The sequence below is a fragment of the Natator depressus genome, chromosome 5 (genome assembly GCF_965152275.1).
Source record: "Natator depressus isolate rNatDep1 chromosome 5, rNatDep2.hap1, whole genome shotgun sequence".
Classification (NCBI taxonomy): Eukaryota; Metazoa; Chordata; order Testudines; family Cheloniidae; genus Natator; species Natator depressus.
The window spans coordinates 117,764,587-117,783,680 of NC_134238.1; the positions used below are offsets into that span (position 1 = coordinate 117,764,587).

At 41.7% G+C, this 19,094-nt stretch overlaps 1 protein-coding gene across 1 annotated transcript in view; it reads left to right on the top strand.

The window, feature by feature from the left end:
- LPAR1 (lysophosphatidic acid receptor 1) overlaps positions 1-19,094 on the top strand; it is a 105,487-nt gene that overhangs the window by 64,478 nt on the left and 21,915 nt on the right. The gene's annotated exons all lie outside the window — the stretch shown is intronic.

The window sequence follows — 19,094 nt, forward strand, 5'->3', positions numbered from 1 at the left end:
AACCAAGGGGGGTTTCATCAAGGAGAAACAAACAGAACTTTCACACCGTAGCCTGGCCAGTCATGAAACTGGTTTTCAAAGCCTCTCTGATGCGTACCGCACCCTCCTGTGCTCTTCTAACCGCCCTGGTGTCTGGCTGCGCATAACCAGCAGCCAGGCGATTTGCCTCAACCTCCCACCCCGCCATAAACGTCTCCCCCTTACTCTCACAGATATTGTGGAGCACACAGCAAGCAGTAATAACAGTGGGAATATTGGTTTCGCTGAGGTCTAACCGAGTCAGTAAACTGCGCCAGCGCGCCTTTAAACGTCCAAATGCACATTCTACCACCATTCTGCACTTGCTCAGCCTGTAGTTGAACAGCTCCTGACTGCTGTCCAGGCTGCCTGTGTACGGCTTCATGAACCATGGCATTAAGGGGTAGGCTGGGTCCCCAAGGATACATATAGGCATTTCAACATCACCAACAGTTATTTTCTGGTCTGGGAATAAAGTCTCTTCTTGAAGCTTTTGAAACAGACCAGAGTTCCTGAAGATGTGAGCGTCATGTACCTTTCCCGGCCATCCCACGTTGATGTTGGTGAAACGTCCCTTGTGATCCACCAGAGCTTGCAGCACTATTGAAAAGTACCCCTTGCGGTTTATGTACTCGCCGGCTTGGTGCTCCGGTGCCAAGATAGGGATATGGGTTCCGTCTATGGCCCCACCACAGTTAGGGAATCCCATTGCAGCAAAGCCATCCACTATGACCTGCACATTTCCCAAGGTCACTACCCTTGATATCAGCAGATCTTTGATTGCGTGGGCTACTTGCATCACAGCAGCCCCCACAGTAGATTTGCCCACTCCAAATTGATTCCCAACTGACCGGTAGCTGTCTGGCCTTGCAAGCTTCCACAGGGCTATCGCCACTCGCTTCTCAACTGTGAGGGCTGCTCTCATCTTGGTATTCATGCGCTTCAGGGCAGGGGAAAGCAAGTCACAAAGTTCCATGAAAGTGCCCTTACGCATGCGAAAGTTTCGCAGCCACTGGGAATCGTCCCAGACCTGCAACACTATGCGGTCCCACCAGTCTGTGCTTGTTTCCCGAGCCCAGAATCGGCGTTCCACAGCATGAACCTGCCCCATTAGCACCATTATGCATGCATTGGCAGGGCCCATGCTTTCAGAGAAATCTGTGTCCATGTCCTGATCACTCACGTGACCGCGCTGACGTCGCCTCCTCGCCCGGTAGCGCTTTGCCAGGTTCTGGTGCTGCATATACTGCTGGATAATGCGTGTGGTGTTTAATGTGCTCCTAATTGCCAAAGTGAGCTGAGCGGACTCCATGCTTGCCTTGGTATGGCGTCCGCACAGAAAAAAGGCGCGGAATGATTGTCTGCCGTTGCTCTGACGGAGGGAGGGGCGACTGACGACACGGCTTACAGGGTTGGCTTCAGGAGGCTAAAATCCACAAAGGGGGTGGCTTTACATCAAGGAGTAGTTCAGGCAGGACTTCACGGAGGGTTCCAATAAGAAATGGTGCACCTAAGTTATTGTTCTTATTGGAACAAGGAGGTTAGCCTGGCCTCTGATTGATACATGGCTAGATCTACCTCGCAGCACCTTCTCTGTGAGTGACTGCAGTGTGACCTAGAGGAATGAGTCCCCTAGACAGGGGAGGAGGCAAATGAGTACAAAACAAATCTGGTCTATTTCTTGTTTTGATCCACTCCATCTATCTTTTACATCTTTGGCTGGCAGCAGACGGTGCAGAAGGACTGCAAGCCATCCACATCTCATGGCTGCTCGGCAGAAGATGGCACAGTACGACTGCTAGCCATCCTCATCTCTTGCCTGCCCGGCAGAAGATGGTACAGTACGATTGCTAGCCATCGTCATCTCTTGCCTGCCCGGCAGAAGATGGTACAATACGATTGCTAGCCATCGTCATCTTTTGCCTGCCCGGCAGAAGATGGTACAATACGACTGCTAGCAATCCGTATTGCCTGCCTGCTCACCATTAGACGGTTCAATACGACTGACTGCAGGACTAAAGAGAATGACCTGGTCAAGTCACCAAAAATTTAGTCCCTGCGCCCATGTCTGCCCAGGCGCTCCCAGCCGACGTGGCCAGGAGCACCTCGGACATGACGAGGACGGCTACCAGTCATACTGCACCGTCTGCTGCCAGAAGGCAATGGGTTGCTGCTACTGTGTAGCAATGCCGTACCGCGTCTGCCAGCACCCAGGAGACATACGGTGACGGTTACCTGAGCGGGCTCCATGCTTGCGGTGGTATGGCGTCCGCACAGGTAACTCAGGAAAAAAGGCGCGAAACAATTGTCTGCCCTTGCCTTCACGGAGGGAGGGAGGGAGGGAACGGGGGCCGGACAATATGTACCCAGAACCACCCGCGACAATGTTTTAGCCCAATCAGAGTGCTCCATTGGGCTGCTCTGGACAGCACTCTCAACTCAGATGCACGATTGTTTGCCGTTGCTCTGACGCAGGGAGGGGCGACTGAGGACACGGCTTACAGGGTTGACTTCACGGAGGGTTCCAATAAGAAATGGTGCACCTAAGTTATTGTTCTTATTGGAACAAGGAGGTTAGCCTGGCCTCTGATTGATACATGGCTAGATCTACCTCGCTGCACCTTCTCTGTGAGTGACTGCAGTGTGACCTAGAGGAATGATTCCCCTAGACAGGGGAGGAGGCAAATGAGTACAAACAAATCTGGTCTATTTCTTGTTTTGATCCACTCCATCTATCTTTTACATCTTTGGCTGGCAGCAGACGGTGCAGAAGGACATATTGCCTGCCTGCTCACCATAAGACGGTTCAATAGGACTGACTGCCGGACTAAAAAAAATGACCTGGTCAAGTCACTAAAAATTTAGTCCCTGCGCCCATGTCTGCCCAGGCGCTCCTGATCGACCTCACACAGGCGACCAGGAGTACCTCGGACATGACGAGGACGGCTACCAGTCGTATTGTACCGTCTGCTGCCACAAGGCAATGGGTTGCTGCTACTGTGTAGCAATGCCGTGCCGCATCTGCCAGCACCCAGGAGACATACGGTGACGGTTACCTGAGCGGGCTCCATGCTTGCGGTGGTATGGCGTCCGCACAGGTAACTCAGGAAAAAAGGCGCGAAACAATTGTCTGCCCTTGCTTTCACGGAGGGAGGGAGGGAAGGGGGAGACTGACGATATGTACCCAGAACCACCCGCGACAATGTTTCAGCCCCATCAGGCATTGGGATCTCAACCCAGAATTCCAATGGGCAGCGGAGACTGCGGGAACTGTGGGATAGCTACAGTTCAACGCTCCAGAAGTCGACTCTAGCCTCGGTACTGTGGAAGCACTCCGCCGAGTTAATGCACTTAATGCACTTCTGTGGGGATACACACACTCGAATATATAAAACCGATTTCTAAAAAACCGACTTCTATAAATTCGACCTTATTCCGTAGTGTAGACATAGCCTAGGACAGATTTATTTTCCTTTTGGGTTCCTTTGAGACTATGGTTTGAAGAACTTCTGTGGAGGCCTAAAGGAGGCATGTGGTCTTATGTTTGGGGGGAGGGAGGAATCCCTGTGGGAGGGCCAGTACCTTACAGTGGGAGGAAATGATGCCTCATTTATAAAAGACCTTTTCCTAAATTCAGTTCAGATTAACACCTTTTGTAGGGAGGCACATATTGGAGGGGAAATGGAAACTGACACATTCAGCAATGTGTGGGATAAAGATGAATCTTGAGTAATCCTTCTTGTTCTGTACTCTTTCTCCAAGTTCAGTTCTTGGTAAAGAGTCTTGGAATAGTGACTTGTAGAGACTCTCAGTTTAAAAGCACTTTTTAGGATCTCTTTCAATGGGTTTCTTTAAATAGCAAAATTGAGGCTTTGGCCCTATTCTGGTGCGCATAATTAACATGCTGTCAAGGTTCCTTCCCCACTCTGAACTCTAGGGTACAGATGTGGGGACCTGCATGAAAACCTCCTAAGGTTATTTTTACCAGCTTAGGTTAAAACTTCCCCAAGGTACAAACTATTTTACCTTTTGCCCTTGGACTTTATTGCTGCCACCACCAAGCGTCTAACAGATATATGACCGGGAAAGAGCCCGCTTGGAAACGTCTTTCCCCTCAAAATCCTCCCCAAACCCTACACCCCCTTTCCTGGGGAAGGCTTGATAAAAATCCTCACCAGTTTGCATAGGTGAACACAGACCCAAACCCTTGGATCTTAAGAAGAATGAAAAAAGCAATCAGGTTCTTAAAAGAAGAATTTTAATTGCAGAAAAAGTAAAAGAACCACCTCTGTAAAATCAGGATGGTAAATACCTTACAGGGTAATTAGATTCAAAACATAGAGAATCCCTCTAGGCAAAACCTTAAGTTACAAAAAGACACAAAAACAGGAATATACATTCCATTCAGCGCAGCTTATTTTCTCAGCCATTTAAACAAACAGAATCTAACGCATATCTAGCTAGATTACTTACTAAGTTCTAAGACTCCATTCCTTTCTGTTCCCAGCAAATGCATCACACACACAGACAGAGAGAGACTTTTTCTCCCCCCCTCCAGCTTTAACGTATCTTGTCTCCCCATTGGTCATTTAGGTCAGGTGCCAGCGAGGTTATCCTAGCTTCTTAACCCTTTACAGGTGAAAGGGTTTTTCCTCTGGCCAGGAGGGATTTTAAAGGTGTTTACCCTTCCCTTTATATTTATGACACATGCATTAACAAAAGTATTGGACATATCCTTGCACCTGGAATATAGAAAATAATGTTTTCTGCTGGGCAAAGTTGAAATAACGAACAGTTGGCTGAGTAGTGAAATGTAGCTGCTGAAAGCCCCACCTAAAGGAAATGAAATAGTTCTGAGAAAACTACTCTCCTTCAGCGGCATTACAGTCAAGGATGTACTTAGAGAGACAAGGCGGGTGAGGTAATATCTTTTATTGAACCAACTTCTGTTGTGAGAGAGACACGCTTTTGAGCTTACACAGAGCTGCTCTTGTAAGCTCGAAAACTTGTCTCTCTCCCCAACGGAAGTTGGTTCAAGAAAAGATCCTCACCCTCTTTGTCTCTTTAATATCCTAGGACCATCAGGTCTATGACAATACTGCATACAAAGATGTACTTGTCAGTCTTGACACCTTCACAATACTAGAGGTTGAGACCTTTTTGTGAGACAATCTCTCTACCCCAAAGATATTAGTGAGCAATGGGAAGATCTGTGATTCTGTGAAGGGGTGGGCCAAGTATGTAACTTCTTAACTAGAAATTCAATGGGTATAAGATGATCTACATGTGATTATTTCAGAACGCAAGTAAAATTCTTTGATTTAGACCTCAGGCCTTAGAATGACCCACGCTCAATGTTCCAGTGCAATAGGATGTGTTAAAACAGAAGGGGGACATTCACACTATAGGAAAGATGCCCATACCACTTTTGTAATATGGTTTCATCCAAACTACTGTATTTTTGGAAAACTTGTTCCCATGTGGCCGTGTGGTTTGAAAGCAAAGGGTTTGGGAGCTTGGAGGATCTTGGTTTCTTGTCCAGGCCAAATCTGACTCATACTGTAACTTGCACAAATCATTTGACCTTCATGTACCTCAGAGAACTTACCTAGAAAACAGAACTAAAACCACAGGACCTTACTGAAAACTAGAACACTGGGGAAAAAATTAGATAAAAATGTCAGCTATTAACTTTTGTCAAATTGTGTAATTCTTGTGCTAAACGAGTCATGAAAATTGGCTTGTTCTACATGTATTGCCCAAAGTGTCACAAACAGAGAGAGAAATATTTTTATTCTAGTAGTGTACTTCTGAGAGTTTCATTTTTATTAATAATAAAACATTACAGTAAACAGTACTTGCAGCTGTTCCAGGTGTAATTTATGTAGGATCTTCCAGCAAAGCAAGAAAATACTTTAATATGTAGATGCACTCAAAAATAACTTTTCCTTTCATTATAGCCTTAGTACAGTGATGGCTATTAAAGTTAAGATTTGCCAGCAGAAGTACACAGAATAGTATCAGATAAGTTTTGTATTTCCCTACATATAGAATAGGAAATTGTCAGTAAATGTTAGCTTTCGAATACAGGCCATTGTACGTACAGTATTAAACTTAAAATTAGGAATGTGTTGGAGAGACTTATTTGATGTTGATGTCTGTGGCTGTTTTTTTTTCTGCTCTCATAAGAGGAGATAGAATATGGATTTAAATGTTTCAAACCCATGTTTGAAAATGTTGGCTTTAGCATCTGTGTTTGGAATTTTTGGAACCACTGTATTGTTTCTATGATAGTGAACTCTATAACTTAAGTCTGCAAACGTGACTTAAGCAGAAACTGATAACAATCAGTGAATGTCTGATTTTTCAACCTCACTACGGAAATAAATTTCCATCAACATATTTGCAAATTTGATGTGCTTAAAAATAACATAGAACAAAAAGTCCAAGGAAACCTCGCTACGCATGTCCTTATCCTGCAAATCTTCTTGCCAATAGTCCTTACTTATGCAAGTAATCCCTTTTTAAGGCCCTTTCAAGACAGTCACGCTATTTGTACAGGTAAAAGTTTGCTAAAGGAAACGCTAAGGAGTGTATGCCTAAAACTATACAGTAGCTGATGGAGAAAGCAGGTTGTTAATGCAAAGACTGACGTGTTGGCACTCCCTTATGGTAACAGGAACACTTCCATGGTTTTTATCCACAAATCACTATGAACACACAGTAATCTCTCAGTGATGCCTTTATGTCTTAGCTGACAGCCTATGTTTGATTTAACAGCTTTTCTTTCACTGAAAAATTATGAACCATGTATATGTGTGTGGTTACAGTCAGACCGACCAGGATCTGCTGCTACTCTAGAAAGTGCAATCTACCATAGACTGGAGAAAATTGCAAAGAAAACATAGTAAGCAGTGATGGCATTCAGGCAGACCTCTCTGCTGGACTGATCTCTTTCCTAAATAAATAAGCACACCTACAGTCCTCCAAATAAAGCTTCATAGTCATTGTAAAACTAATTCCAATTGATGGCATTTGTTTGGGATGTGGCAGGTCTGAGGTACATTTTCTTTGCAGTCCAGCAGAGCAGTGTTAGGAAACATTCACAGTTCTGTGCAGTCATGTTTCTTATAGGCATATCAGATGGGTTTTCAGATAGGTCAGCTTTCCTGCTTCAAATCCCTCCTTAAAAATACCTCTGCGATGATGTCATTAAAACACTGCTTATCCCACTGTTCATAATGGTGGGTCTCATTGTTCCCCTGTGTTCTGCCTACCTGTTTGTATCCATCTGTTATCCTCTTGTCTTATACTTGGCTTGAAAGCAATTAATGGCAGGGACCATATTTTTGTTGCATGTTTTGCCTAGAACTGTGGGGCCCTGATCCCCAGTTAAGGCACCTCAGCACTACTGAATTGCAAATAATTAGTAACAATATGAGGCTGAGCCTACAACCCTTCTATTCATCTAAATAGTCTTCGTTCATGTGAGTTGTCCGCCAGCTGTCAGTCAGGACAACTTGCAGGATTACCTACATGCATAAAGGTTGCCAAACCCACCTTACATCGCCATGTGTCTGCCACAAAATACATGACATGTTAGTTTACATATTGGCCTATTGAAATAACTAGTAGACCATTGGCTGTTACGTATAGCCACTAGATATTTTATCATTTTTGAGAATGGTGTATTCTCTCTGAAATCTAACTTGTTTGAGGGGAGGGACAGCTCAGTGGTTTGAGCATTGGCCTGCTAAACCCAGGGTTGTGAGTTCAATCCTTGAGGGGGCCATTTAGGGATCTGCCCCAAAAATTGGGGATTGGTTCTGCTTTGAGCAGGGGGTTGGACTAGATGACCTCCTGAGCTCCCTTCCAACCCTGAGATTCTATGATTTTAGTAATGTCCTACTGCTGCTATGAAGTTTAAAAACTACCTCAAACAATGCAAATTCTAGCATTGCAACCATTACAACAAAATCAGCATTCCAGTGTTGCTGTCTCTCAATTTTATTGCGAGTCTTGTGAGATCTGGTGGTTTTCTTGGAGTCATGAATACATCAAAATCTCACCTTTCGTTTAAAAAAAAAAAAAAAAGAAGAAGTTTTTATCCCTCATGGTTGCAGAAACTTGAAAGTATGAACCCTAAGGATTCAAAAACCAGAAGGCAAATGAAAAGAATCCCAAATCTATTATTTTTTAAAACCTCATGATTTTAAAGACAATTGTATGATTTTTTGAGGCCTGAACCATGATTTTGGAATGCTTAGGGTTGGCAATATTGAGTCTGTGGAAGTTAATGAAGGCATATTTAGTTGCAATTAATTTAAAAAAATCAATTCCAGGAAATTGAACGTGACTGTGAAAAGGAAAAATTTAAGTACCATGGTGATAGGTGCCTTAGAAATACTCTCACAGAGCAACAGCTACGTTCTGCAACTAGGACAGGTAAAATATAAACTTGCTACATAAATTGGCATGTGCCATTTGTATCCAGAGGGCAGTTTGCTGCTGCAGACTACTGTACTATCAGGGAAACAGCTGAGTATTGGAGTAGGTTGAAATAATTTCTGGGAACCAGAATGGAGGAGAGGATCTATTCTTTGTAAATTACTATTGTTTTTAAATGAAATCAGTATTTTTAGTGTAATATCATAAGATGTAATAATAAGCCTGACTGAAAATGGGTCTCTAAAGGTGTATCTGTACAGCAAAGAAAAATCCCACGTTTGGAGCCCGGGCTCTGGGATCCTCCCATATTCCAGCCCGAGCCTAGAAGTCAGGAATGAAACAGCCCCGCAGTCCAAGCCCCGCAAGCCCAAGTTAGCTGGCGTGAGCCAGCCGTGGGTGTCTAGTTGCTGTGTAGACATACCCTAAGAATTGAGTTCGGGGGGGGGGGGGAGGGGAGGGTAAAGGAACAGCTTTCACTGTTTCATTATAGGCTTTGCATTTGAGTAAAAACCTACAACCCTGTTTTATTATATAAAGATACTGTCTTGTATGCAGTGTGTGTATTAATGTGATTAACAACACAGGAATAATTGCAAAGATACATTAAAGTTTGTGAGGTAATTTCCTCCTTTCTTTTGAAAGAGATCTTTTAAAGAAAAGAAATCACAGCCTTCAGAAGTAGTAAAGGCTGCTGGCCTCCAGCTTTTTATCTCCTGGCGCAAAAATAGCTTTTCCCCCTCTCTCCTCTGATCTGGTAGTTTCCTTTTTCTGTTACTCACTCTTTTGCTTGTGCGTTTAAGATTTTGATGTGGTCTCAGCACCCACTCTGCTCTTATATACAGGTTTGTTATTTTTTCTTCATTTGATGTTTTTTTCTGGAACTCATGCATTTTACTCTTTCTTTAGCTATCTAATGAATAAAGATTAGTTCTCTTATCAGACCTTTAAAATGAATGTGCTATATAAGTCTATTGCATGTCCGCATAAGAAGCTACTACTTTGAACAGCTAAATTAGGTAACTTGAAAAAATTCTATATCTAAAAGAAACATTCAGCCAAATAGCAAATTGCTATCTTGGTCCAGGTATGAACCTGAATTAGTTGAATGCATTTTCACTTTGTAGCCAAGCAAAGCAACGTCAGGAATACTGACATTGTGCACATATTTTTTTCACTAATATTTGTCCTGGAATACTGGGACCTAATTAAGTAACAAACAGTGAAGAAAATTCTATGGAACAGTCATCTTAAATGGTGTGCAGCTGTGCTAACATTCCAAGAAACAGATTTATATGTAGAGTCAGGATCACTGCTCATTGCCAGTCTTGTAAGTAACACACAGGTCAAAATATGTACGTTTTAATATGGATATAACTGTACATATTTCTGGAAACTATAATATTTTAGGAATGATAGCTACATATTTACAACAAAAAGCCGGTGATTTATAAATCATGTGAACCTAAAAATGAGAAACGGAAATTGTGTTTTGAAACATTTTATCTCTTCCACTGACATGCAATGTGAAAAATGAAAGGACTGGCTCATTACTAAAGTACAAAGTAAGTTGTGTTGTCCCCATTAATATACAAGGAGTGCTGAAGAGTCTGCTTTTGGTTTTTTTAAAAAAAAGTTGAAAATATATTGACATGCATACCTGCATTTGGGCAAGTGTTTAGGTGATGAGGCAGTTGACCATAGAAGTATGATAAACATATGGTGAAATGTTTCTTTCCTTTCACTGTACAATGAGAACATTTCAATATTAATGGTATCTTCTTCACCTTGTTGCTCTAATTTAACTGGTGAAAGGGTTACAAAGAAGGAGCTTAATTCTAGCCTCTGCAGAGAGGATGGTGAGGGAGAACAGGGCACAGGCTAAAAGTGTAAGTGTTCCAATTTAGAAAGTTGTACCGCTTTATAAACCCCCATACAATGGCAAAACCTCCCTAATGTGGACATAGTTACACCAGTCTAAGCACTTCTATACCGATATATCTTATTGCTGCAAGGGAAGGGGAATAAGCTATACCAGTATATAGGGCACCTTTACTCTAGTATAATTGTGTCCATGCTATGACTTTTCCCAGTATTAGGTAAAAATCACACCCTAACCAACATAATTTTACTGGTAAAAATGGCAGGTGAAGGCCAGACCTAGGATTCTGTAGGGCTGCTAAGACATGGGTCTTAGCAAGTATTTATTTTGAGTCTGGGATTTGTTTTTGTTTTTATCTTGGGGGTTTTTTTGTGGTGGGATGTGTGTGTGTGTGTGTGTGTTACTGTTTTGTTCTATTGTTAAGCTGACGTGTGTGTTTTGTTTTGTTGGACAGGCAGGAGGGTTGGGATATGTAGAAAGAAATGCAAATTTTGTTCCAAGCCCTTTATTTCTGGTTTGGTAACTCGTCCTCTCAGCTGAGGGTTTCTCTGGTATGGCAGAGGCAATGCCATGCTCACAAGCATTTTATTCAGTAGAGAGATTCCAAAATGGAGGGATAGTATGCATGGACCTATTTTAGTCTAATCCACTCCAGTTCCTGTCTGCACCTGCCCCCTTTGAAGCTCTCCACCCACTGGGTGTGCAATGCAGGGTATTGGTTTAAAATGGAAACAATACTTTGAAGGGGTTGCCAAAAATCCTAATTTACATGGCAAGAGGTGCATTCCACACTTCCCCAAGTAAAGTATGTAAGAATTGCCTGGAAATGGGCCAGGTTATGTTTTTATGACTTGGGCCTTTGCCCTTTCATACTGAGGAGGGCCAGTGTATCACTGATTCTTGGTGGGTCTCTTCTGAAGTAGCAACAATGCAGGGAGAGATGTTTTAATTCAGAGATTACAGGGTAAAATTTCCACTTATTATTTTCCTATGACAGAGCCCCAGACCATCCCAACCCAGCTTCCACATTCCAAGTGCATATTTTATTCACATGCAATTGCTCCCAAAAGAAGACACTGTACATTTGTTGGAGATTTTCATTGCTGTGTGAAATACGCTTTGAGTTTTCCAAAGTTTACAACTTTGAAAATTGGAGGGAGAGGGAGGCAAACTTTATACAGATGAGTTGAGCCCAGGTTGGGGTAGGAACAGTTTAGAAATGCTTTAAATTACACCCCCTACACCAGTCCCATTGCACAAAACTGGCAGATTCAGAGCCAAGAATTTAGCCCTAGAGAGTCTAGTTTGGCAACTCCTACATCCAGCAAAGTACGATCTCCTTATCCAGAATGGGAGACTTGAAGCCCAGGGATGAAGGGCCAAATGTTTAGCCTGCTCGTGATTAGGCTTCCATGTTGCACCTGCAGCTTAGCTCATGTGGGTGTCTATTTAGTGGGTTGAAGCAGTTACTTTGCAGTGTTGGTGATTTTGATATCTGAGTAAATAATTGCAGCCATAAAATAAAACGCTTGTTTGTTCAGGGATTGTTTTTTACCATGTGCTGTACAACATCTAGCATGATAGGGCCTCAGCCTCCATATGGCCACTGTGCAGATAACACATGAAACTTCCATCTGACCTAACTTGCAGGTGCATGCTATTGTGAGGGCAAAATTATGCCTGCAAAGAGTTCCACCTGCATGTTATGGGCATAGAAAATGGCTTTCAAAATCTGATTTCAAGTGACTTGCCCCAAGTCACACAGGCAGTTCACAACAGAGCTAGGAATAGAACCAGGGTCACCTATCTCCCCATTACATCTCAACAGGCAAGCTGGGGGCGGGAGGGGGGAGAGAGAGAGAGAAACAGTGGTTAATACCCCAAACACATCAAAATCTGCAATGTAGTCAAGACCATAAAGGAAAGCATTTTATTTTCATGGTTCTAAAGGGAAGCATAAACAAAAATAACCAAAGTCCAGTGATGTTTTTTTAAAAGTTGACGGTCTTAAATGTTAACTAAGAAACAATAGCTCAGTGGTTTGAGTATTGGCCTGCTAAATCCAGGGTTGTGAGTTCAGCCCTTGAGGGAGCCATTTAGGGATGTGGGGCAAAAATTGGGGATTGGTCCTGCTTTGAGCAGGGGGTTGGACTAGATGACCTTATGAGCTCCCTTCCAACCATAATATTGTATGGGGGGAGGGATAGCTCAGTGGTTTGAGCATTGGCCTGTTAAATCCAGGGTTGTGAGTTCAGCCCTTGAGGGAGCCATTTAGGGATCTGCCCCAAAAATTGGGGGTTGGTCCTGCTATGAGCAGGGGGTTGGACTAGATGACCTCCTGAGCTCCCTTCCAACCTTGAGATTCTATGATCTGAAACAAATCTCTTTTTATTTCTGCTGACTAAGATATCAGTAAACTGCCAAATTACATCTCAGCAATCAAACATCTTGCTTAAAAGTCTAGTTCCTAATCAGAGGAGGAAATATATTGTTAAATGAGGGGCAGAAAGTGCTTTCCTACGTCATTGATAGTGGTACAGTATGTACTTTGTACAATATGCAAAAGATCAGCATTTGTTTACAGTACATAGCTTCTGGAGCTTATGTGATTATTCCATGAAGAACTCTGCACTTTTATGTCCGTAAAACAGCCAGTCAGAGTTATATCTTACTATATATAACTATAGAATGTAATCTTGGCTCGTTATTGAGGAGATAGTGTTGTTCAGTATAGATACTCTGCATGTAACACATCTAAACAGATGGTAATGAACATGTGGAAATGAGGACATGTGCTTCTGGAGTTGTAGCTCTTTCGTTCAAGTGTCATTGTCTGTCTTCTTCTGCAGGACTTAACTTGGTCTGTGTATACCAGCTCAGGGAATTAATCCACACTATAAAGATAAATAGCGTGTAAATTATTTTGAAAATGATCATTGAATGAAACTAATTGAATAGAATGAAAATATCCTAGTTAGTTCTGAGTGGGCAGCTTCTTTGAATGTTGTGCAGTGTTACCCTCCCAACTCCTCCCCGCTTCCAAAGACTGGAAGGCCTTTGTTCCAGTTAATGAACTTATAAGAAACAAGTGTGCTTATTTCAGAATCAGAGGTGGACTGCTGAGTCATAGGCTAAAAGCACAGGCCATGGAGGACTTTCCTGTTCCCTTTGTGATGTAAATGGCCAGCCTGACAGACCAACTATTACTTTCTAATTGAGTGTAGAGTTACACCACTTTCCATTTAAAAATGACTTAACACATAAATTCATTTCTGAAAGAGTCCTTTTAAATTGATGCTACAAGCCAGACAGCAATCACAGCAGACTAGATAGCTCTGCATGTTGGTTATTGGGCTATAGGGCCTTGTATCTCTAAATAAGAATGACTGAGTTAATGGTGACCAGAAATTTATCTGCTGCTGGCTATTTGGTGGTCTGCATGAAATAAGATTTCTTAGCTTCAATCCCAGTTAGTAATGACTGAAAGTTTTTACCATTGATGGCTATATGGTGTGGTCAGGGCAGTTTGTAGTGGTAGAGGTGTCCATTTAAAAATATATAAAAATAAATTGATCACTCCCAGTTTATTAGTTTGTTGTTCTGTAGCTAGAGGACTTCAGCCTCCATTACTGTAAATCCAGCAAATTCACTAACACTAAATTCACACCATCTTGTTGTGATGCGATTTTTAATGAGCAGAAGGCTTTCACAAGTTCAATATCGCTTTTCCTGACCTGCCACATAAGCATAAGTGGTGTATGTAAAGCTGTGTACACTTAGGAAAATGTGACCTCTTAAACACATTCCAGAGAATACAGCAGTGATTCATGTTTTGTCCTACGTGACTTTTCTTTCTTTGGTTTTATTCTCTACCATTTTTTCCTTGTTCACATCTCCACTCCCTTGTTTATTTTTAACCTTATCTTCGTGACCTTGCTCCCATTCAGATGGCGGGCAAGAGTTACGCTTTTCGGACCTTGCACAGATGCTGGATGGTAAGCGGAAGAACTGATTATCAGGAGATACTGCAAGAGCATTACAGTCAGCACCTTTCAGCTCAGACTCCGCATTCTCCTGTTTCAGTGGGCCCAATCTCAAGGGTCTCAGAGCCTACGAGCTGGACTTGGATGCCAAATTTTACCTGGGTTTTTATCCTGGCAGTGCATAGTAATTCTGAGCCTGTTTTATAAAATGAAACATAGCTGACTTGTTGCAAAACTTTATTATGGACATAAATATCCCTGCATTTTTCTTCACATTCAAGATTGAATAAGCATGGAGTGTGACTGCCAGAAGAAGAGCTGGCTCTTTGACAGTATTTGCTATATTGTAACTGCTTTTGATAACCTATTTTGTTCACTGTCCATAAAACAAATGAAGTTTAAGATAACAGTAGAGCTGATCGAGATCAATAATAGCCATTATGGATTCAGCCCTTTAACAAATGGTTCATGAACTAATTCTGATCTAAGGGCCTAATTCCCAGACCAGAAGAAGGGCTCTGTGTAAACTCGAAAGCTTGTTGGTCTCACCAACAGAAGTTGGTCCAGTAAAAGATATTACCTCACCCACCTTGTCTCTGATATAAGTAACCAATTTAACTGTTAATTAGTTACTTGTAAGTATTTGCTGAATAGTTTGGATACATAATTTTCAGCCACTAGGCTATTTGCAAACTGTTAATTTTGGATAAAATTTTCAAAGCGCCTAAATGATTTAGAAGCTGAAGCTTCTTTTTCAGAAGTGAGGTCAGCACTTAGATTCCTATGTCTCTTTTGGAAATGAGATTTAGGGACTTTTGAAAATTTAACTCTTAATTCCTTGCTATTGATTGTGTGGTGTTTGGTCAGACACTTAAGTTACATGGTATTGCTTCCGCTCACTGACTGGATGAGTTAAACTTTTTAAATGGGGAGAATATTGAAGAATATTTTGTCTGTGACACATTTTGAAATAGTAAAAATTCATGTTAAACTTTGCGGATTCAAAAATTTTCACTAAGCCTTAGTTGGTCTCTAAGTATGTGTGAATAATGAACAATATATGCATCGTAATGAACTGTTCTTAGTTTTTTTTATTCGTGAAAATATTCATTAATCAAGTGATAACTATTCAGCCATCTGTAGCTATCAGTGCTATGGAGAGTGTGCAAGATGAACTGTGGTATCAAATTATACAATCTGGCAGGCTAAGAAAGTAGTTTAATAGCCTCAGTATATTTGAAAAGCTCTCAATTGTACGAAGAGCCACTTTTCATATCAGATCATTCCTTGGGGCTTACTGTTATGGCAACATAACTCGATCCATCTTTTCTCAGTCTGCAAAATGTTATTTCTTAAAAATGAATCATAAACCTGCTGATAATCATGTCTGAAATGTGAAAGAGACCGTGACGTTGCAAAAGAAGGCCTGTTACTATGAAGTTATTGCTTCACAGTTTGAACTAATCTGTGTCAACAGAGCACTGAGAAATGCCTCTGTTTGTGAAGTACAGGAAGATCTGTGATAAAATCTTTACTTATCCTTAGTAAGTAATGGCACTTATCAACAGTAATTGTTTTTACAGTCAGTACCATGATTTATGAGTCATTTGGTTTTCCCTTCAAATGGTACTTAACAACCCACCTGCGCTCTCTCTCTCTCATTACTGTGTAGTAACATTGTGTGCTATGAACTTGATCCAAAGCCCACTGAAGTCAGTGGAAAGATCAGGCTCTATGACTTTAACATTACAGGCACGCACATAAGATAAAATTTTCAGAAGTGCCAATGTCCCATTGTGTTTTAATGAATCTTAGGCTCCTCGTGACTTGAGCACTTCTGAAATTTTTACCCCAATTAACTTTTTTATTTCCTAAATTTAAAATCTTCATTTGTCTGAGCAATGTTATTTGCCTCTCCCTGATTGCTCCCAATCCAAGGAACTAATCAGGTACCAACAACAGGGGAAGTTAGTCATGCTAAAACTCAGACCAGGGACACTGACCAGTCAGGACTCCCTCCAGGTAAGAATTCTGACTACTATAACACTCCATCCATCACCTGAGGACTAGCTAGTTTCCTAAGATGTACAGGATACTCTAAAACATCTTATATTAACATTTCCCCCTCCTTTTAGGAGTACAGATGAGCCTGAACCCAGGATCTGGACACCTTGGATTAAATCCTATCCCATTGATGTCAATGGGAGTTTAATTATTGACTTTGTTGGCATCAGGATTTCTCCTCCTGAGTCTTGGTGAAATTTGGCTCTAGAGGTGGACCAGAAATTGACTGGCTTTTACTGTAACTAAAACCCTGGAGCCAAACACCCCCAAAGCTTTTGGGTAGATCCATATTTGGTTCAATCCCATTTGTCTTTAAAAGAAACACCTTTTGAAAGAGTGGACATTGAATTTATCAGTAAAGCAGAGAATGCAGAGTTGGGCATGCAGCATATATTGTCCTGAGTACAAAGGATTCATTTGCTTACCTTAGTAAATCCATGGTATCGTTCTGTGTTCTTACAACCCCAAAGCTTCAAGCCTTACTCCTCCACTTCATGTACATACCAGTTTCAAATAAATCTCAAAAGGAATTCTCTCTCAAAGTCCCTGGGAAATAAACTTTTAATCAGTGCATTAAAAATAGAGGTGGAAAAAACAAATGAAAAACTTAGTTGCCAAAGGATAGGCAGTTGCCAGTGGTTGAAAGAACTGCTAGAATGAGAGAGGCGTTTCCAGGCTAATATTGGGGTTCAGAAACATTATCATGTACTAATATGATAGCTATCAATAACAGACACCTCAAACATTTCCTAGCATAGTTTATTGCAAACATTTAGTTATAGTCAGCTGCAGATGGTGAAGACTTATGTGGGCTAGATTGGACCACTGAAGATTTTTTTTTAAAAAAAACTTGGTGAAACTTGCATCCCTCACAGTGTACACTGGTCTTATGCGGGAGGTGAGGGGACGGTCACTGCCACAACCAACATTCCACAGCGACAGACTTAGTGGTAATGTCATCAGCACTGCCTTCAAGAGGTGGTTATTGCGAGTGGATCCTCACCATTAGTGAGCATACTGGCCTTATCCTTGGTCCACACCCAACTCCTCCCCAACTGGAATTTTGCCATCTGCATTTAGGTGGGTTATTTTGATAGACCACTCTAGGATTCTTCAATCGCAGGAAGAGCTTGGGAAGCAAATTCATGGGAACTAGACAAGTTTAAAGACAAATATTGTGAAAGAGTGGCCTCATACTTCTGTGGTACCTCTGGTAATTGTGTTTTTATTGTCTGGTTGGGCTTCCAGGATAGTACAAATTAATCATATTGAAAAGTAGCGGCATTACGGGGTTCTGAGATGGAAGGGCTGTTGTCTCCCTGCTCTTTTATTGCCTTTCCTTTGGGTTGGAAAAAGACACCACAAGATAAATAGGCTTATGGACTGGAGCTCACTACAGTAACTAGTAGAAGCATAGGAAATATAAGATAATTTGACAAGATTTTGGACGCAGTTACACTGTAGAAATTACCATGTGTGGAGATCTAGTTACAACATGGTTGAAATCCAGTTCAATCTTGCATGCTCTGTTCCTCTGCTGAACTACTTCCCTGTTGTAGCTTAAGGCTGAAGAAAGGCTCAGGAAAACTACGTAAATTAAGTCCCTGTCCACACCACAAAACAAACCTGTGATTTTTAACCCTGTCAGGGGATTAGCATGTTGTAGCAAGACCTTTGTATAACAATCTAGTCTAGCATGGACAGAGAAGGGTGCATTGTTCAAAACAAATGAAACATGGTGAGAGAATGGCAATCTGTATAAAAAAAGAAAATACAATGTAGGTTTAGTGTTGCTGCAGGTTAGATCTTTTGTCATTTTGCTCTGGGGTTATTAAAACATATTTTTTTCATTTTCAAACTTGCATAGAATTAGTGATTATTTTGTTGTTGTTGTTGTTGAAACAGACCTGAGTCCACTGCAGAGAACTGGTCATCTTTACGTCCTCTGTTTATAATAGCTATCTCCAAGCTGAATGAGTTTTGGGATTAGACGGTCTTGGTTTTATTAGGTTCCTTCTGGACTAGTCACATGTAACTGAAAGTACCCCGAAAGAACAACAAGATGCCATGAAGAGATGCAGGATTGGCTAGCCTGGCTCCTCTTCTAGAACCCAGTGGGATGCTTAGCTCACTTCCTGTCTTCTCTTGAGTGTGCTTTAAGTGGAGGAGGTTTCCCGTCTTCCACCTCCGCTCACACATGCTGGAGTTTTGCCTGGGTGGTATTTCAGTACGATGCTCAGGGAGTGCCAGCACTTTTCTTGGTGTTAATAAAGAGAGTTTTTGCACCACTGAAAAACAGCTACAAAGTCTTCAATTAAAAAAATAAATCCTCTGTCACTAATTAATTACCAATGCTATGGTCAAATAGATGTCAAAAGTAACATTTGTTAAATGAGCCACAGACAAGGATACAAAATGCTTGGGGATTCTGATTCCTTAACCCATACTCTTCCCCTTCCCCCGAGTTAACACATTGCTAGTCCCTTTAACTGTACATGGGAGTATCCCGGAAACACTGTCAAAGTGCTGTTTTGATCAGGAATCAGTTTGTCAGCAGATGTTACCTGACACTGTGCTTTCTCAGCTTTGTAAATTGTGGTTATATATATACTCAGCACAGGAAGACAGCTCATCCTCTTGTGACAAAAGCTGCATAGGACAGACCTGTTTTGTATTGGTACTCATCAGAAAATGCATGATGT